Genomic DNA, 15,365 nt, shown 5'->3' with positions numbered 1-15,365 from the left:
GGCAAGTTTGGGAAAATAAACCTCAAATACTATGTTTTTGGTGTTCTTAGAGCGAATGGAGAAAAACTGCATAATATGTCCCCTTTAAAGCAGGGATGGGCAACTCTATCACACTGAGGGTCACAAAAATATGATTGTATCTCATCCGAGGGGCACATTATCAACATTTATGCAAGCATTTAGAAAAATGACCAATCAGAGCTTCAATAAAGAGTGTGTGGTTTTGTTGTTATCTCACTTTGTCACTTTGTTTGTTTTAGGGGTCATCATGTGTATTTTTGTTATTTTTGTGTGTTTTTCTTGTAATTTTGTGTATTTTTCTATCATTTTCTGCATTTTTGTTGTCGATTTGTGTGTTTTGCGGGTCACTTTCTGTATTTTTGTTGTTGTTTCCTGTATTTTGTGTACTGTTGTCAACAGTTTGTGTGTTTTTGGAGCTATACTGTAACCTGTTGTTGTTTTGTGTGTTTTTGTAGTCATTTTTGTGTACTTTGAGTTTTTTTTTTTTTTTGTATTATGTTGGGCTTCATATTCCTGCCAACTTCTTGAATTACAATTTTGGGGGATTTGCTTTGGGGGCCAGAAAAAATTGAACTGAAGGCCACATGTCTCCCCCAGGCCGCCAGTTGCCTATGTCTGTCTTAAAGCCTTGCACACCATGAATATCTAACCGATATACATCGTACAGTATTAAAAACAGAGGTTCATAATGTCATACAGCAGTATATTAACACAAAGATGATGATAATTTGTCTCAGGTATACCATCTGACACACACTTTTACACTTTACTTTAGTTTCCATATTAACCTAATATCCAGGCAGAGAAATCAGAGATGTTGCTGGCAGGAAAAGGCAACCAGGTCCAGATGCTTTACGCCCCTTCACAATCCACCACAACGCAGCATTACAGGCAATGCCCTGAAACGCTTAATCATATGCATAATTTATGGAAATGGCTACGCAATGTGTGTAAATACATTTCTACGCACACACAGAGGGAGCTTATGTTGGATGTATAAAACTCAACCCGGGGCAGAGACTGTTTTTTTTTTTTTTTTTTTTTTTAATCCCAGAAGTTTGTTATCAGCCAAAGGTTAGTGTGAAAACAGCAAGGTTTAACCTGAAGGTAGGAATACCAAAAAGTTCTCAGATGGAAGTACAAACTCAACAATCTGAAACATTATGAACTCCTTTTTAACAAAAGAAAACTTTTAATGTTTTGAGTGTATTATCGAAGGGTGTAATTAACGTTCTTTATGATGTCGTTCCTAATGCATGTGAAGTTTAAGGTGGAGCTTCTTGCCATTTTTGTATCTCTTTACTGATTATTTTGAATATATGCAATCTGACAATGAAAAATGGATTAAACATTTATAGTTAACAAAATAATATCTGAAATGAAGACAGTATGTGTCTTAAAGGATCAAGTGTGTGAAGAACAGTCGGAAATTCAGTATAAGAGAATTAAAAACAAATTCAATGAACCTGATTCAACCTTCATTTAAATTTAATGCAATACTGTTGCTTTTAGTCGATTGCATTTTAAAGTGTAAGTACACCCTAAAACCACTTTGATCTGCTGAATATATAAATGATTATGTATGAAGTCATGTTTTTATTGATCCTAGTCCCACTCTTCACATTTTAGTCTTCGTTGTTAAATTTAGCGTTTTTAGTTGTACAATGTCAGTGTCGTCCTTCATGGGGTGAACACTGGCCATTGCAATTAAATTTTTCTATAGGCTGAAATTAGATCAGTTACGTCACTCTCTGTCAATGTTGGCCCCACCCCTCCTACAAAAGATGGGAGGAGGGACTAGGCTTCCTCCACTCACAGCCCTCAGTGAGCATTGACTGACTGCTCCATGTGGAACTGTGCAGCGCTGTGGTGGCGGGGCTGATGTGACTGGGCGTGTCTTAACTACTATAAGAGCAACACCCATAATTAAGGCATTTTTTAAATTTCCCCCTAGTTGCAGATCACCAAACACCTGGGGGTGTACTTATACTTTAAAGGCACACCACTGACTTTTTGACCTAAAGAGTTGACCCATTTGAGTTATTTTAAATGATTGAGGCCCGACTGACTGTTTGTTGAATTTTGCAACAGTGTTGCGGCGCTTGTGGCCACTAGCGGCGCTTGACGTGAAGGTTACAGGTCTAGCGCTCCTCGTGGCCAAAAGTTACACAGTGTGCCTTTAAAGAGTAACTAAATCCCTGCTTTCTGTCATAAGGTAATACACACAATGACGTGTCTGTACACACCCATAGCGAGTTCATAAGCTGAGATTTGTCACTACTACCACAGGCGTGAAGTTCACACACAGCCTTACATACAGCACTCAGGGGGGCAAACATCCCTGCTCTCACACCACCTCGCACACATAGCGATAAGATGTACACACACGCAGAGACAGACAGGAATATACACATAGCTTGGTGAACCCTCTGATTAGCACATAATCTGCTCTTAATAGAAGCACAGAGTCAAAAACATCAGCGCTACATCAGTTGGTTCAGTGGACTTCCTCATTAAGGATGTCAATCAATGCTCACTGAGGGCTTTGATTGGAAGAAACCCTCCTCCCACCGCTCAGCTTTTATAGGAGGGGTGGAGCCGACAGTGAAAGTTGATGACTCAGGGGAATCTAAAGAATCAGCCAATATCAAAAATCAATTGTAATAGACGGCGTTCAACCCTTAGTGGCCAGAATGACGGACATTTTACAACTAAATAGTGGGACTAAGATTAATAAACAGCACTACTTAATACCCAAATACATATGTATTCAGCAGAAAAAAGTGGGTTTGGGGTTTAGTTACTCTATAAGTATTTTTTCCACTTTGTTCAAAAAACAAAGCATCCTGATCTGGGAGTTTGATGATTAGCAAATTGAATTACACTTGTCTTTGTTATAATGTGCATTTTAATCAGTCACAAGTGTTAACACATTCTGGCTATCTTTTTTTGTCAGATGTACATTGAACAAAAATCTATTTTACAGAAGAAAAGGTACTCATCTGTGTCACGTTCTTCTGAAGATATTCAGCAGAAAACAATTCAGCATTTAAATGATAACATCTCTGAAAACCACTGTGTAGCTTTATCACAGAGGAGACACTGATTAATGTATCTATTCAATATATTCATGTGTCCCATCCTGAACTTTTCGGCTTTATATTTGAATACAAATGGTCCAATTTCTATTGATGAATATTTAGTTTTCTACAGAACTTTTGTTGAACTATTTTAGACTAAAACTATTGCACATGGATACAAGTAAGATGTAAATATTCAGATGAACCGAGAACAATTAATTACATCTAATAAAATAGATGAACATCCGTCTGTGATAATTGATTACCAAACCCAATAAATTGATGGCATCACAAACTGTCACATGTTCAATGGTAATACAATTTATGTAATTAATTTTATAAAGGGGCAATATTATGAAAAAAAATCATATTATAATGGTTTAACTTTGAATATTGCTTCTCTTTTTGTAATGTTTGGTGCAGTGCATATTTCCTTCTTACTTTCTTATTATTTCTGTTACTTTTAACCTTTTTAAAAGCCATCTGTGGATAGGTGTTGTAAATTAGCACATGTACTAAAACACTCAAAAACAATACATCTGGGTTACCAATGTAATTGTGATGTCCTTATCAATTAAAGGGAATCAATCAAGGTGGAAACTCCTCCTCTAGACAATCCTGGCTCCTCCTACCCTACATATGAATGTGAGCTCCTCCCTCTCAAACTACCTCACTGGCAAAACACAGATTGATATTCCAGTTAATATCACAGCTAATATTTTTACGTTCAGATGATCCAGTATATAAATACACCAAAGAGCAGTTACAATCAGTTTCACTTTTAGTAGCCGTTACATTGCCTTGTATTGCGTTTATGGGATGATATGAGTTTGTGACACAATGCGATGCAGCGGTTGGACAAAACAATGGACTATCATCTTAAATGGACTATCGTTGTGGTCAGAAGAGGTGAGGAGGAGAAGAAAGCGGCGTAGCAGCTTCTGTGAGTGTCACAATCAGTTCCACTTTTAGTAGCCGTTATACCGCCTTGTATTACCTTAATGGGATGATCTGACGTGTTTGTGATCCAATGCAATACATTGGACAAAACAATGGACTGTCGGCTTAAATTGACTATTTCTGTGGTCAGAGGAGGAGAAGGAAGACTGTTAATAATTTACTGCTTCTGCTGTGATATACGTACAGTATATATATGCATGAAGGCCCAAAAAACAGCCTGTTTTTTAAGGAACGCTCTGAAAGTGAGTTTTCAGAGGGCAAAAACTCTAGAAAACCGGCAAGTTTGGGAAAACAAACTATGTTGTTGTGATTCTTAGAACGATTAGAGATGGGTAAAAATAGCATTGTACTTACACTGGACCTTTAAGATATCCAACATAAACAATATAAGACAACTGGATCTAAATTACATGTGTTGATTTAACGCTTCTGTTGTCCAACGCATCCTTTTTATGTATTTATGTTGTTGTTTTAAATTATAATACAATGTATAAGTCCATCACTCAAAAGTCAGTTGTTATGAATAACCTCTTCATCTGCAAAAGGGCCATTTAGAGACTCACAGCAGCCGTGCATTGATTTCTACATCTTTCTTTGCATTTGTTTTCTACTAAGCAGAAAAAAGACGGAAAATGATTCATTACCCTTCACCATATGAAAAAAAAAAACACACACACATTTTATTTTTAAGTGACTTGGTAAAAAGGTCATTCTTTAAAACATATGCAAATGTTGCTCAGCTTGATCGCACTCAAGTCAATACATTTCTAAATATATATTATTCATCTATTATTTAAACACTGAAGTCCTACTACAATACAGTAGCCTATAAGTACCATACTCCTGAATCCCATGCTCACAGATTGCGTTGTAGAATAATTCAAACACAATGGAGTGTATAATCTATCACTACATATTGGAGATACAATATGTGCTTTACATATTTCTTGCAGTAGAATGCAAACACACTGAGCTGTAGAATGTCCGTCTTTGTTATCTGAACTCACGCTTTGCCAGGATGACAAACTTTTCCATCAGCAGTAGAGAAGTGTCAATGCCCTCACAGCTACAAGCTAACATTAAAAAGCACTATGCTAGCTATGCATCCAGTCGCTTCAATTCTAGCCATGGGTGAAATTGCCTTTTCATAATTTCCATTATACACGGTCTTTGAAAAATGGCTCCCACAATCTGAAATGAGAAAGAGGAAGTTCTTTTTTCCCTACTTTATCTTCTTTATGATGTATGATGAAGTGTCGGAGCACATGTTTTCAAGATGCTAGTAACGTTGCATTTTTGGCTGGAGGTGGGATAAATGATACCCAGAGTTTTTAAAGAGTACGATGAAGTACCTGAGAGCTTGTTGGCTAGAATCAGTTACTCAATAAAGTTAAAGAGAACTGAGGAGTGAAAAATGTTGAATAAAACACACAGACACAAAAAACTCTTTGTGCTGCTGAACAGCGTTTATTTGGTTGACTGAAAATTTTCGACACACTTTTCGTCGACTACATTATTTAAAGAATATGACTTAACAAAAAAATACATGTGAACAAAAACTGTCAAAACAAATTGTTTTTTTTTGGTTAACTAATGAAAATTAAACTATAATTTTGTCACATGCAACCAAATCCAATCAGAACTAATGTGATCATGTGGTCTTATGCATTGATCATATTCAATCTGTCTGTTTGTATTAACAAATATGAATACCATTTCATATCAGGTTGATAAATGCTGATTGACTCTCAAAAAAAATGCATTATCTCTTATGCTTTATATTTTAGTCAACTATATCTGTAACATATTTAGTCAACTAAAATCTTAATGTCATGTAGATGTGTTTCTCTTTTTTTTTTTTTTCCTTTTTTCTTTTTTTCCCTTATTTTCTTTTTTTTTTTTTCTTTTCTTCCATTTTCTTTTTTTCCCCCCTTTTTTTCCCTTTTTTTCTCTTTTCTTTTTCTTATTTCTCTTTTAGATGTGTTTCTCAAATGGGGCTACGTGTACCCCTAGGGGTGCAGGATGGCACAACAAGGAGGTACTTGAGCGAGAAAAAGTGGAAAATTAACAAATGAAAACTTTAAAAAATATGGGGTTTTGTAATGTCAATTTTTAGGTAAAAAGCAATATAATAAATGCAATATCTGTTTGTATTTGTTGCAAGAACAAAGCATGCATAGTGGTTGTAAAAGATAGTTAACCTTATCAGATGTAATTTACAAATTGGACTGTCACCAAGTCAGTTAAATCAGAAATACAGGGGGTACTTAAGAAAAAGAAAGTGTAAAATTAATAAACAAAAATGTTAAAAATATGGGGTTTTGTAACGGTTTTTGTTAGTTGAAAATGATAATCATAATAATGATAATGGAAATGATCTTGATTAGAAAATAAACCAACAATACAAAGGTCAGTCTTTGTCCCACATCAGGTGGGAGATGACCAGAGAAAAAAACTTTAGAAATACATTAATTCAGGAGGCGCGAAATATTGTTTCATTCCACTTACTTACAATGGGATTCTTTTAAATGTGTGTTATCATTATGCTCTACAGTTGTTTTTTACATTGAATTCTGTGCAAAATGTTGGAGTCGGACAAAGGGGCTTTACTTGGATTCAGAAATAAGAGAAAGGGGGGACTTGGGCCAAAAACGTTTTAGAAACACTGATTTAGATGATTGAAACTAGACTATAACTGAAAATGATCTTTTAACTCGATTTTGACTCAAACTAAGTTGCATTTTAGTCAAAAGACTATGACTAATACTAAAGGAAAATTCGCTGTGGAAATGAACACTGAACAAACAAATCGAATACGCCTTCATTTTTTATGTCTGACTTAGAAAAAGCTTTTTAAGGCCTCTCCTAATTAAGTCATAGTCTTACTTTCAGTCAACAATCAGGGACTTACTTAGAATAAGAAAGCATGAACTGTTAATATTCAAAATTCAGCATTGAAATGTTTTAATCCACCTTTAAGGTGAATACTGGCCAGGAGAATGTTTTCTTTTAAGGTCAGAGAAGAAATAGTTATATTGTTAAGAACTTAGAGGATGAAGGTCTTTCTTTGTGAGTTTGTCTTCTTTTTCAAAAAGAGGCAAAAAATACAGTTTCATTGTGTTAGATGTTTCCCATAAAATGTGTCTCCATGAATACTACTGCCTTTTCAAAGTCATCACATCAAATTAAAAACTGCATTCATTTCTCATTTTAGTTTCAAAATCAGTTTTGACTTTCATTTTTCAAAGCACTTTTTCTTGGGTTTAACAGCGTATGCTAATTAGACAGAATTAAATCTGTTGTGAATACAAACCAATCTGGTTAGCAACTTTATATTATGCTCCATAGGTCGTGCAATGGTTTTTTATACACAAAGCTGAAAGCTTTAGAGATGCCATCTATGTTGTGGATGCTGCTGTGAGCGCTCCTCCACTCAAAGCGACAGAGACGCTGAAGCACTAAGCGAAGGCCGTTTAGAGAATAGTGTCTGCTGCACTTTCCAGTGCAGCCATATGTTCACTTTCTGATTTGGACCCTAAAGGGATGGCTGAATAAAAAAAATTAAAACATTTTTTTTTTGCTTTGGGTCTGCCTTGTCTGTTGGACTGAGTGAGAGTGAGATTGAATGAGGTCATGTGGAAAAATAAAAAAAAGAAGAAGAAGCTGTGCTCTCACTCTGCTAAATACATTACGTTCCAAAGTGATTTCACACAATCAGTAGGATCGTGTATTCTACTAGTTTTATAGTCTATACTGCAAGAGTCACATCGTGGTCACTCTCTCTCTATTGTAGTTAGTCCAAGCTACTTAGTTGAGTGAAAGGGTAAGAGTTTGGCAGCATAGATAAGTGAGGGTCAAAACGATCATGACCCACAATTCATGTGACTTTTGGGAATCGTGTCATGGTGTTCCAGACAGACTGCCTTTAAGTGCGGAATGACAGATGACCAGAGGCTTGGTATGAACCCCATACGTCTGCCTCATTTAAAGGGGAATTGGGACTTGTTCACTGGGAATAGTTTAATAATTTAGTATGGCCTTAAACCAATCTATTTCAAGGACCCAGATGGTATTTATATTGAGCAAATGCTCAGATAATTGAATGGAATAATTTACTCACTTGTGTTGCTTGGTGTCGGTGAATCCCCAAGCCGAACAAACCGGGAAAAGACATAAAACCGAGCTTTAAACCTAATCACCAGAAACACTTTCTCCCCCCCAGAAAAAAATGCACCGCTGTGGTATAAAAGCAACTAAAGTATCACAGATATATAATTTTGACTGGCTATTTTTCTATGTATGGCGACAAATTTTACCTCCACCGAGGAAGTAATACTTTCTTTGATGTTTATTTAGTTGTTTTATGCCAAAAGTATTTAACCAATTTTGACAGGATTTTAGCCAAAGATAGATGTTACACCATGGAAGATTCCATTAAACTTTAGAGGAGATCCGGATCAATATACAGTTTGAAAAATGAAAGCGTTTATGTTGCTCCTCTTAGGCAAAGTTTCAAAAAGGAATTTCCCTTTTTGTAACTGATCTGTCTTTATGAAATTTGACTCAGTTATCTCAGGTTGGTTCCTCAATGACCCCCGGATTGCGCATTTTAATTTTGGAAAAATTGGGGGGTCCATACAACTGGACCTACGGCATACGCCGAGTTTGCGGGGGCAGAAGGAGCATTGCCCCTCTAGTGGTCAAAGATTTTCATTACAGTTTGTCCAAATTAATTCGAAAAACTACAATTCTTAATATAATGTACATAACATACAAATATTTTAAGTGACTGTACAAAATATATATGAATTAATTTGCTGTTCTTTTTAAAATACTGGTATTAGTTTCCAGTGAAAAGGTCCCAAATTTTTGAGACTTTAGGTTGGTTCTTCTTCTGTTGCACAATTCTTCTTCACAGTGTAAATGGTGAAATGACACTGCACCCAGCAGTTCATGTATGGTACTGCAGCAAAAATGAAGCCAAAAGCGGCCGCTGGCCTGATTTTATCATGAATTTACAAATTTGCAATTTTTTGCAGTCAACATGATCAATTATGTCACTAATTATGTCAGCATTATTGTATATGTTACACACATTGTGGTTGGCGTGAATCTCGGGACGATCTATATATTTAATTTAATCTCAAACTCCGTCTACAACCTATGATATCATTACAAAACTGTGAATGATCATGGTACCATGATCAGGATCAGTGATACAGATAACTGCCATTATCTGGGAAAGAGGAGATTCCAAGGCGACATACAACATGAGCAGTTAGGGTGAATGGACTTGCTCAAGGACCCAGATTGGATTCAAACCAGTGACCCTCCGATTACAAGCCTGCTTCCCTAACTTCTACACCACAATCATCTATATATCTGGCACTTGGCGGAGGTGTAATCTTAATCAATATATTATTCTTTAGTCATGTGCATGTGGTATTAAAGTGGTCTAGTAAATCTAGCCACTACATTGGTTTGTCTGAACGCTGGTTTTCTGTGAGCAATAAAAGGTAAAGTGGGAGAGGATGCAAGTATTGTGTCATAACGAAAGTGGCTCAAAGGGAGGGCAGAAAAATATGAGAATATTGAACGTTCGAATGACGGGATAAAAACAGAGCAATGGAAACTGGGAGAGGGGGATTGAGAAATAGAGGACTACAAAGAGATAAAGTAGGAATGTGAAAGTACTGATTTTTAACAGGCATGTCCCTCCATCTCTGATCAAAGCTTCCCATCAGCCTTGGGGGCATCTCCACAGAGTGCCTCCCATAGCTGCTCAAAATTCACCCTGCCATGGAATCACTTTAACACCTCCCCTCCAGCCCTCGCCTATTTGTCCAGTCGGAGACCACAGCTTATGCATGATGCCTGCTGCACATGAAAGTACACGTTTCTAGACTTTCTACATGCACGCATGGCCAACAATAGAGCGCATAGCTTTTGTTAATGAAAGAGAATAGACGATGATCCGCAGTTGGTGGAGTGCTTTGTGCTCTCAGTCCAATCACTTATCAAGATGATATATTATTTGAACCCATAGTAAACACCATTCCTATTAGGTTTCATGATATATTGGTTCAATAAACGAAAGGAATCTTAAGAAAACTTGTGTTTGCTTTTATGTGTCAATTTGAAGTGACTCAGCACTGCATTACTTTGCCACCATCAAAGATGGCAAATCAAACAATTGTACGTAGTTGGTGTTGCTCCAAGCCCAGAATTATAATAAGTCTGGGGCTGTGTTCGAAATGGCATACTCCGTACTATTCACTACTAGGCCTGGGCGATATATCGAGATTCAAGATATATTGAGTTTTCTATTTTGGTGATATAGAAAATTACAATATTGCCTATAAAGATACAGTATCTCATTTGATTCTCCACCTTTGAAAGTTCTGAAAACATTTTAAGTGAGAAAGTGACCAAGTAGAATATCAACATGTGCTCATTTGGTCCATAAAACATGCGGAAACACATTTGAATGTCATGCTGATATTTCGGAGATTTTCAGAGACCCTTCATTGTGCTACTGACAAAACTTCCAGTTCACTTCAAAACAAGAGCCCTATTTACAAAAGCGTTAGAAAAACATAATGGCACATAATCCAGATGGAATGGATTGGGATCATATTCTGATTACTCGTCAAAAATCCAAGTTTCTAAACTTGCTTCAGTCATAATTTTTGAAGGGGTGATAAGAAAACCGTTGTGTCTTGGCTGGCACAGAAAGAGAATATTTTACTAAAGAATAGGACTTCAATCAAAATGTTCCCTTTTTACACTTTGCACTTTTACACCCTCTCCTCACTCTGTAAAAAAATGCCTTAATTGGCTCAGAGTAAAACGCAGACAATAGAAAAACCCAAATCAGTTCATTGAGACACACGCACATACACAGACACACAGATCCCTACTGGTTTTAATGCACAGGGCATTCCAGTTGCTATAATGAAATAATTATTATTAGGAAAAGCAAGACAACTTTCCTCCTTAGAATAAGCTTCCAGACGACTGTCTCCTGTTCCCCTGCTGCCAACATACCCCCAACGTCTGGGTGTTTACTCTTCCCTGGGTTTAAGGTTCTCTTTTTTCTTTTGACTGGAGTAAAATATGAAGATATAATGAAGTGTGGAGTACTCTACAGAGGCAGTACACAATGGGAGTTTGGCAGATAGATGCAGTGTGCTTGAAGAAGTAAGGATCTTATTGCCAGCACTACACTGTCAGATTCTGATAAAAGCAGTTACTGTGATTGTGCTGTTGGATTGTAGACAAATCAGATATGGTTTTGAGTCTTCATCTGATACATTTGACACTTTTATTAAGCCTGCATTTAATAATGCCAACACATATATATTACATTCTACTATACTTTTTTTTTTTATCAGATAAGCACATGGTGTAGATCAGTGGTTCTCAACTGGTCACACCCTGGAACCACATTTTGCCATGGTCAATAAATCACCAAAAGCAATCTTTCTTTTTTTTTAATTAAATCTGTTTTCCTGTGCAATATGCCTTTTTACAAAATAACAACAAATAACAAAATCAAAGACAAGTCCAGAATGAGCGACATCAGGTATTATCCACGACCCACCCAGTACATGTCCGCGACTCAGTTTTTGGTCCCGACCCAACAGTTGAGAAAAGCTGGTGTAGGCCTCATAAATCAATTAATCAAAGTTAATTTGCTTCAAAAAATATGTATAAGGTTAAATTGCTGCTTGAATCATTGTATTGATTTATTAGGCTTAAACTATGTCTTTATCTGATAAAAAAAAACAATAATAATAGCTAGCGTCTCCAGCAGCTTTAGGCTTACACAACCGACATTATAATATTTTACATTCAAGCAAGCATTTTGGATAAAGTACCACAATGATTTACTCAAAACTACAGGCATCATTCATTCAGTTCATTATGGAAAAACATCCATCCATGCGAGGGCGTAGAAACCAAAGTATTGTTGATTTAGTGCAACGGCGCTATGTGCAATTTATTGGCTGCACTAATAAATCTTGAAGACATTTGAAACAAGAGTCCATTCCTCCAAAAAAAAAAGACTTCTTATGTGGATTTGAAACAAAAAAATAAAGCACAAAACATACGGTGAATTTTAATAGATCATGTTCACTCTCCATCTCACCTGTTGATCTGCCTGTCTCAACAATTTCATGTTCCTGTATTACATGTAAAGAAAGACAGAGCAATGCTACTTCATGTATTATTCATTATCAGCACTTGACTCAAGCTTCATTAAGCCTACCTGTTTATTAAAGTTTTTCAAATACGCTGAAGTTTTTTGTTTTTTAATGTTTAATCCAATTATTTTATCCCCATGTCCACTGTTCTCATCAAACAAAGCGGCTGCTTTAATGCTTCCGTCACACGTTTGTAAGTAAAATTATTGTAATGACCCATGATGGTTGTTAACATCAACACCTTATCTTTCAGAAACTGATAGATCTTTTACAATAAGGCAAATATTGGCAGAGTTACAGTAATTTAAAATGTGCTTGTCAAAATGTGGCAGGCACATTCAAGCGGCCCATTCATGTTCAGTAGGAAACTCTGGCATTGCCATGGATGTCTAAAACAGCCCAGACAGACAGGAAGTGAAAATTGGACAACTGTTCGCCCTTCAATCATTGGTTGACTTAACTGTACACGTAGTTTAATAGTTAAAGCTGCACTATTTGAATCTTGAACCATGACAGAGGGACATGACTGAATTTGAACCGTAAATACCACCCCCCACTCTGATAATCCCTCCCAGTCTCCTCCTTTCTGGAAGTGCACAAAATCGCGCAAGAGAGCTGAACGTGCACTACCGGTAAAACGCGTCGCCACGCAAAAGGATGCACACAAAATATCGGAAAATTGAACATTAGATTACCTGTCTAGAAGGAAAACAGTCACTTGCGCATCCAAAGTTAGTTCAAGACCAAAACAAGTTCGCGCTGTGCACGCGCTTCACTATATATCGCGGCAGCCAATGAGGACGCTCCTTTGTGGGCTCTGCTCACCCCTCCATTCTTTAAATCCTGTGATTGCAGCTGGAGGGGGTGACCGCCAACATTTTGTCTTCCGGGATTTTATTAACTAAAATACTTAATAATAAGGCACAGACAGCACGCAGACTTAGATTTTTTCAGAAATTATTACTTTTACAATATATATGATGTTAATAAGAATCTTTTTTTAATTAGAGAAAACAATTTGAGTACCCCAGCTTTAAGTTTGTAACTTTTCATGCATGTATGAGACACTCGTTTTAGGTCTGGGCAATATATCGAGATTCAAGATATCTTGAGATTTTTATTTTGGCAATATTGAAAACTACAATATCATCTATATCAATATATATATATATATTTTTTTATATAGCTTATTTTTTCATAAAGACTTGTTTATTGAGTTGCTACTTTCGCTATTTCTCAGAACAGAATGAAAAGCAAGGTAAGATGATCACTGAGTACATCCTAACCCACCCCCTAAACAAGCCACACTACAAAAATCACTCACACGTGCTGTCCCTTAGAGGAGAAAAAGCCAATCGTGGCTCATATTGTGCAGCTGTCTGTTAATAAATGTAACTGAGAATTGTCTTTCTGGTAACTCTTTATTGAGTTAAAAATATCGAGGTTTTTATTGTAGAGTGCCATTTTGAGAACAAATATCAAGATATGAGTTTTGTTCCAAATCGCCCAGCCGTAACTTATTTACATGATTCAAATTTACCATGCTCCAAGTTACTCCAAGTTAAACTGCTACCCTCTCTGTTTTATTTTACAGAATAAAAGCCCGAAAATGAAATAAATCACAAAATGTGTTCTCTTCTATGACAAGCACACCTATTACCAATATTGGAGTAGACATGGCTCCCATCTCACCCCCCCCCGTCTTGTATTCTTATTTAATTTGGACGATATTTAAAATATTTTTCTCTTAATATTGCAATATTTCTCTAACTTTTCAAGGTAAAATGAGCCATACTGGTAGAGCTAATAGGCTTTTAAGGAGACATTATGCAACATGCTGTTTGGGGGCTCCTTGTTTGCGTAACTACGTGGCGAGACTCCCAATTCATTACATGGTCCAGGAACTGCTAGGAGCTGACTGGTAGATATCTGTCAATCATTCTCTCAATACCTGTGAGCTGGCACTGCACAATGGAGTCAAAACATCACCCACAGCTTTTTTTTACTTGTATCCTCATGCTTTTTAAAAACATTAGGGGATAAAGACGAGTTTATTTCATTTTCCTCTGATGAGGGTAAAGACTCAGCTTTGGAGCGCATGCAAATGCATTGTCCGCCTATAGCCAGAAACACCTATGCAGTAAGAAAAGATTTTCTTTCAGGATTATCTAATTTTTCTTGTGCAAAACCGTGCAATTTAACCTAATATTGATAAATGGATTGATCTGTCCATACTAGATAGATCTACTGTAGTCTTGTAGAAGAGGTGAAAATGGTCGTCTTCCAATCAAGACGCTGGTGACATGAGTGCCAGATTTGAAACGTCCTCTGTTGAGTCTCTCAACCACACTGGCATCCTCTCATCTTGTACCGCACATGTCTCACTATTGGGGACTAATGATTCCAAGAGCTTTGTGTCTACTCAAGTGCACAGTGATGTTGGTCCATTAACTATTCATTGATTCACATCAACGATACTGCTGTTGTTTTAATTTGCACATAATTGCACCTTTTTGGAAAAGCCGATGCAATGGATGCACTTATAACAATGTAGTGTTAAACAGCACATGTGGGACCTTTGAATCCTACAGACCAGGGGCTGTCAAACTCATTCTAGTTCAGGGGCCAAAGATTGACGAGTTTGATCTCAAGTGAGGGGCAGATAGTAGGAGGGGAAAATAAGCAATTCAAACATTGATGTGCCCTAGGTTGCACTTCCACGCATAAATTATATTTAAAGTATGTAAAGCAGAGTATACTGGAGAAACAGTGGCTTATACACGTCAACTTATACAGTTTACTCTGGTTAAGAACACATTTTGAACGGGCCTGTTTCCCCCCGGACATTCTATGACTAAATTTAGTTTTCAGACATGAAAGCAGCAAAACTATTAGTGTATAGTGTGCATTCATACATATTTGATATCCAGGACTATGTTTGCTTAAATATTTGGTAGTTTGAAAACCTTTAACATACATTAGGAATGATTAAGTAGAAGAATAAGGCTACATTATATGTCTTTTAATGTCAGAAGGTGGAAAAACTGTGTTGCAGACAAACACCGTGTGTGAAATTACTCATGATGTTAAAAAGAAA

General features: G+C 36.7%; 1 long non-coding RNA gene across 1 annotated transcript; it reads right to left on the bottom strand.

Moving 5' to 3' along the window:
• Window positions 1-516: 516 nt before the first annotated feature.
• On the bottom strand, window positions 517-14,887 carry LOC114466802 (uncharacterized). Its single transcript, XR_003674472.1, has 3 exons — window positions 14,858-14,887; window positions 11,080-11,082; window positions 517-640 (listed from the first exon to the last, which is right to left on the bottom strand). It is a non-coding gene; the product is annotated as an uncharacterized LOC114466802 (long non-coding RNA).
• Window positions 14,888-15,365: the final 478 nt, after the last annotated feature.

Source organism: Gouania willdenowi, chromosome 7 (genome assembly GCF_900634775.1).
Source record: "Gouania willdenowi chromosome 7, fGouWil2.1, whole genome shotgun sequence".
NCBI classification, from domain to species: domain Eukaryota; kingdom Metazoa; phylum Chordata; class Actinopteri; order Blenniiformes; family Gobiesocidae; genus Gouania; species Gouania willdenowi.
The sequence above is the reverse complement of the archived record's forward strand: the minus strand, read 5'-3'. Positions and strand labels throughout refer to the sequence as shown.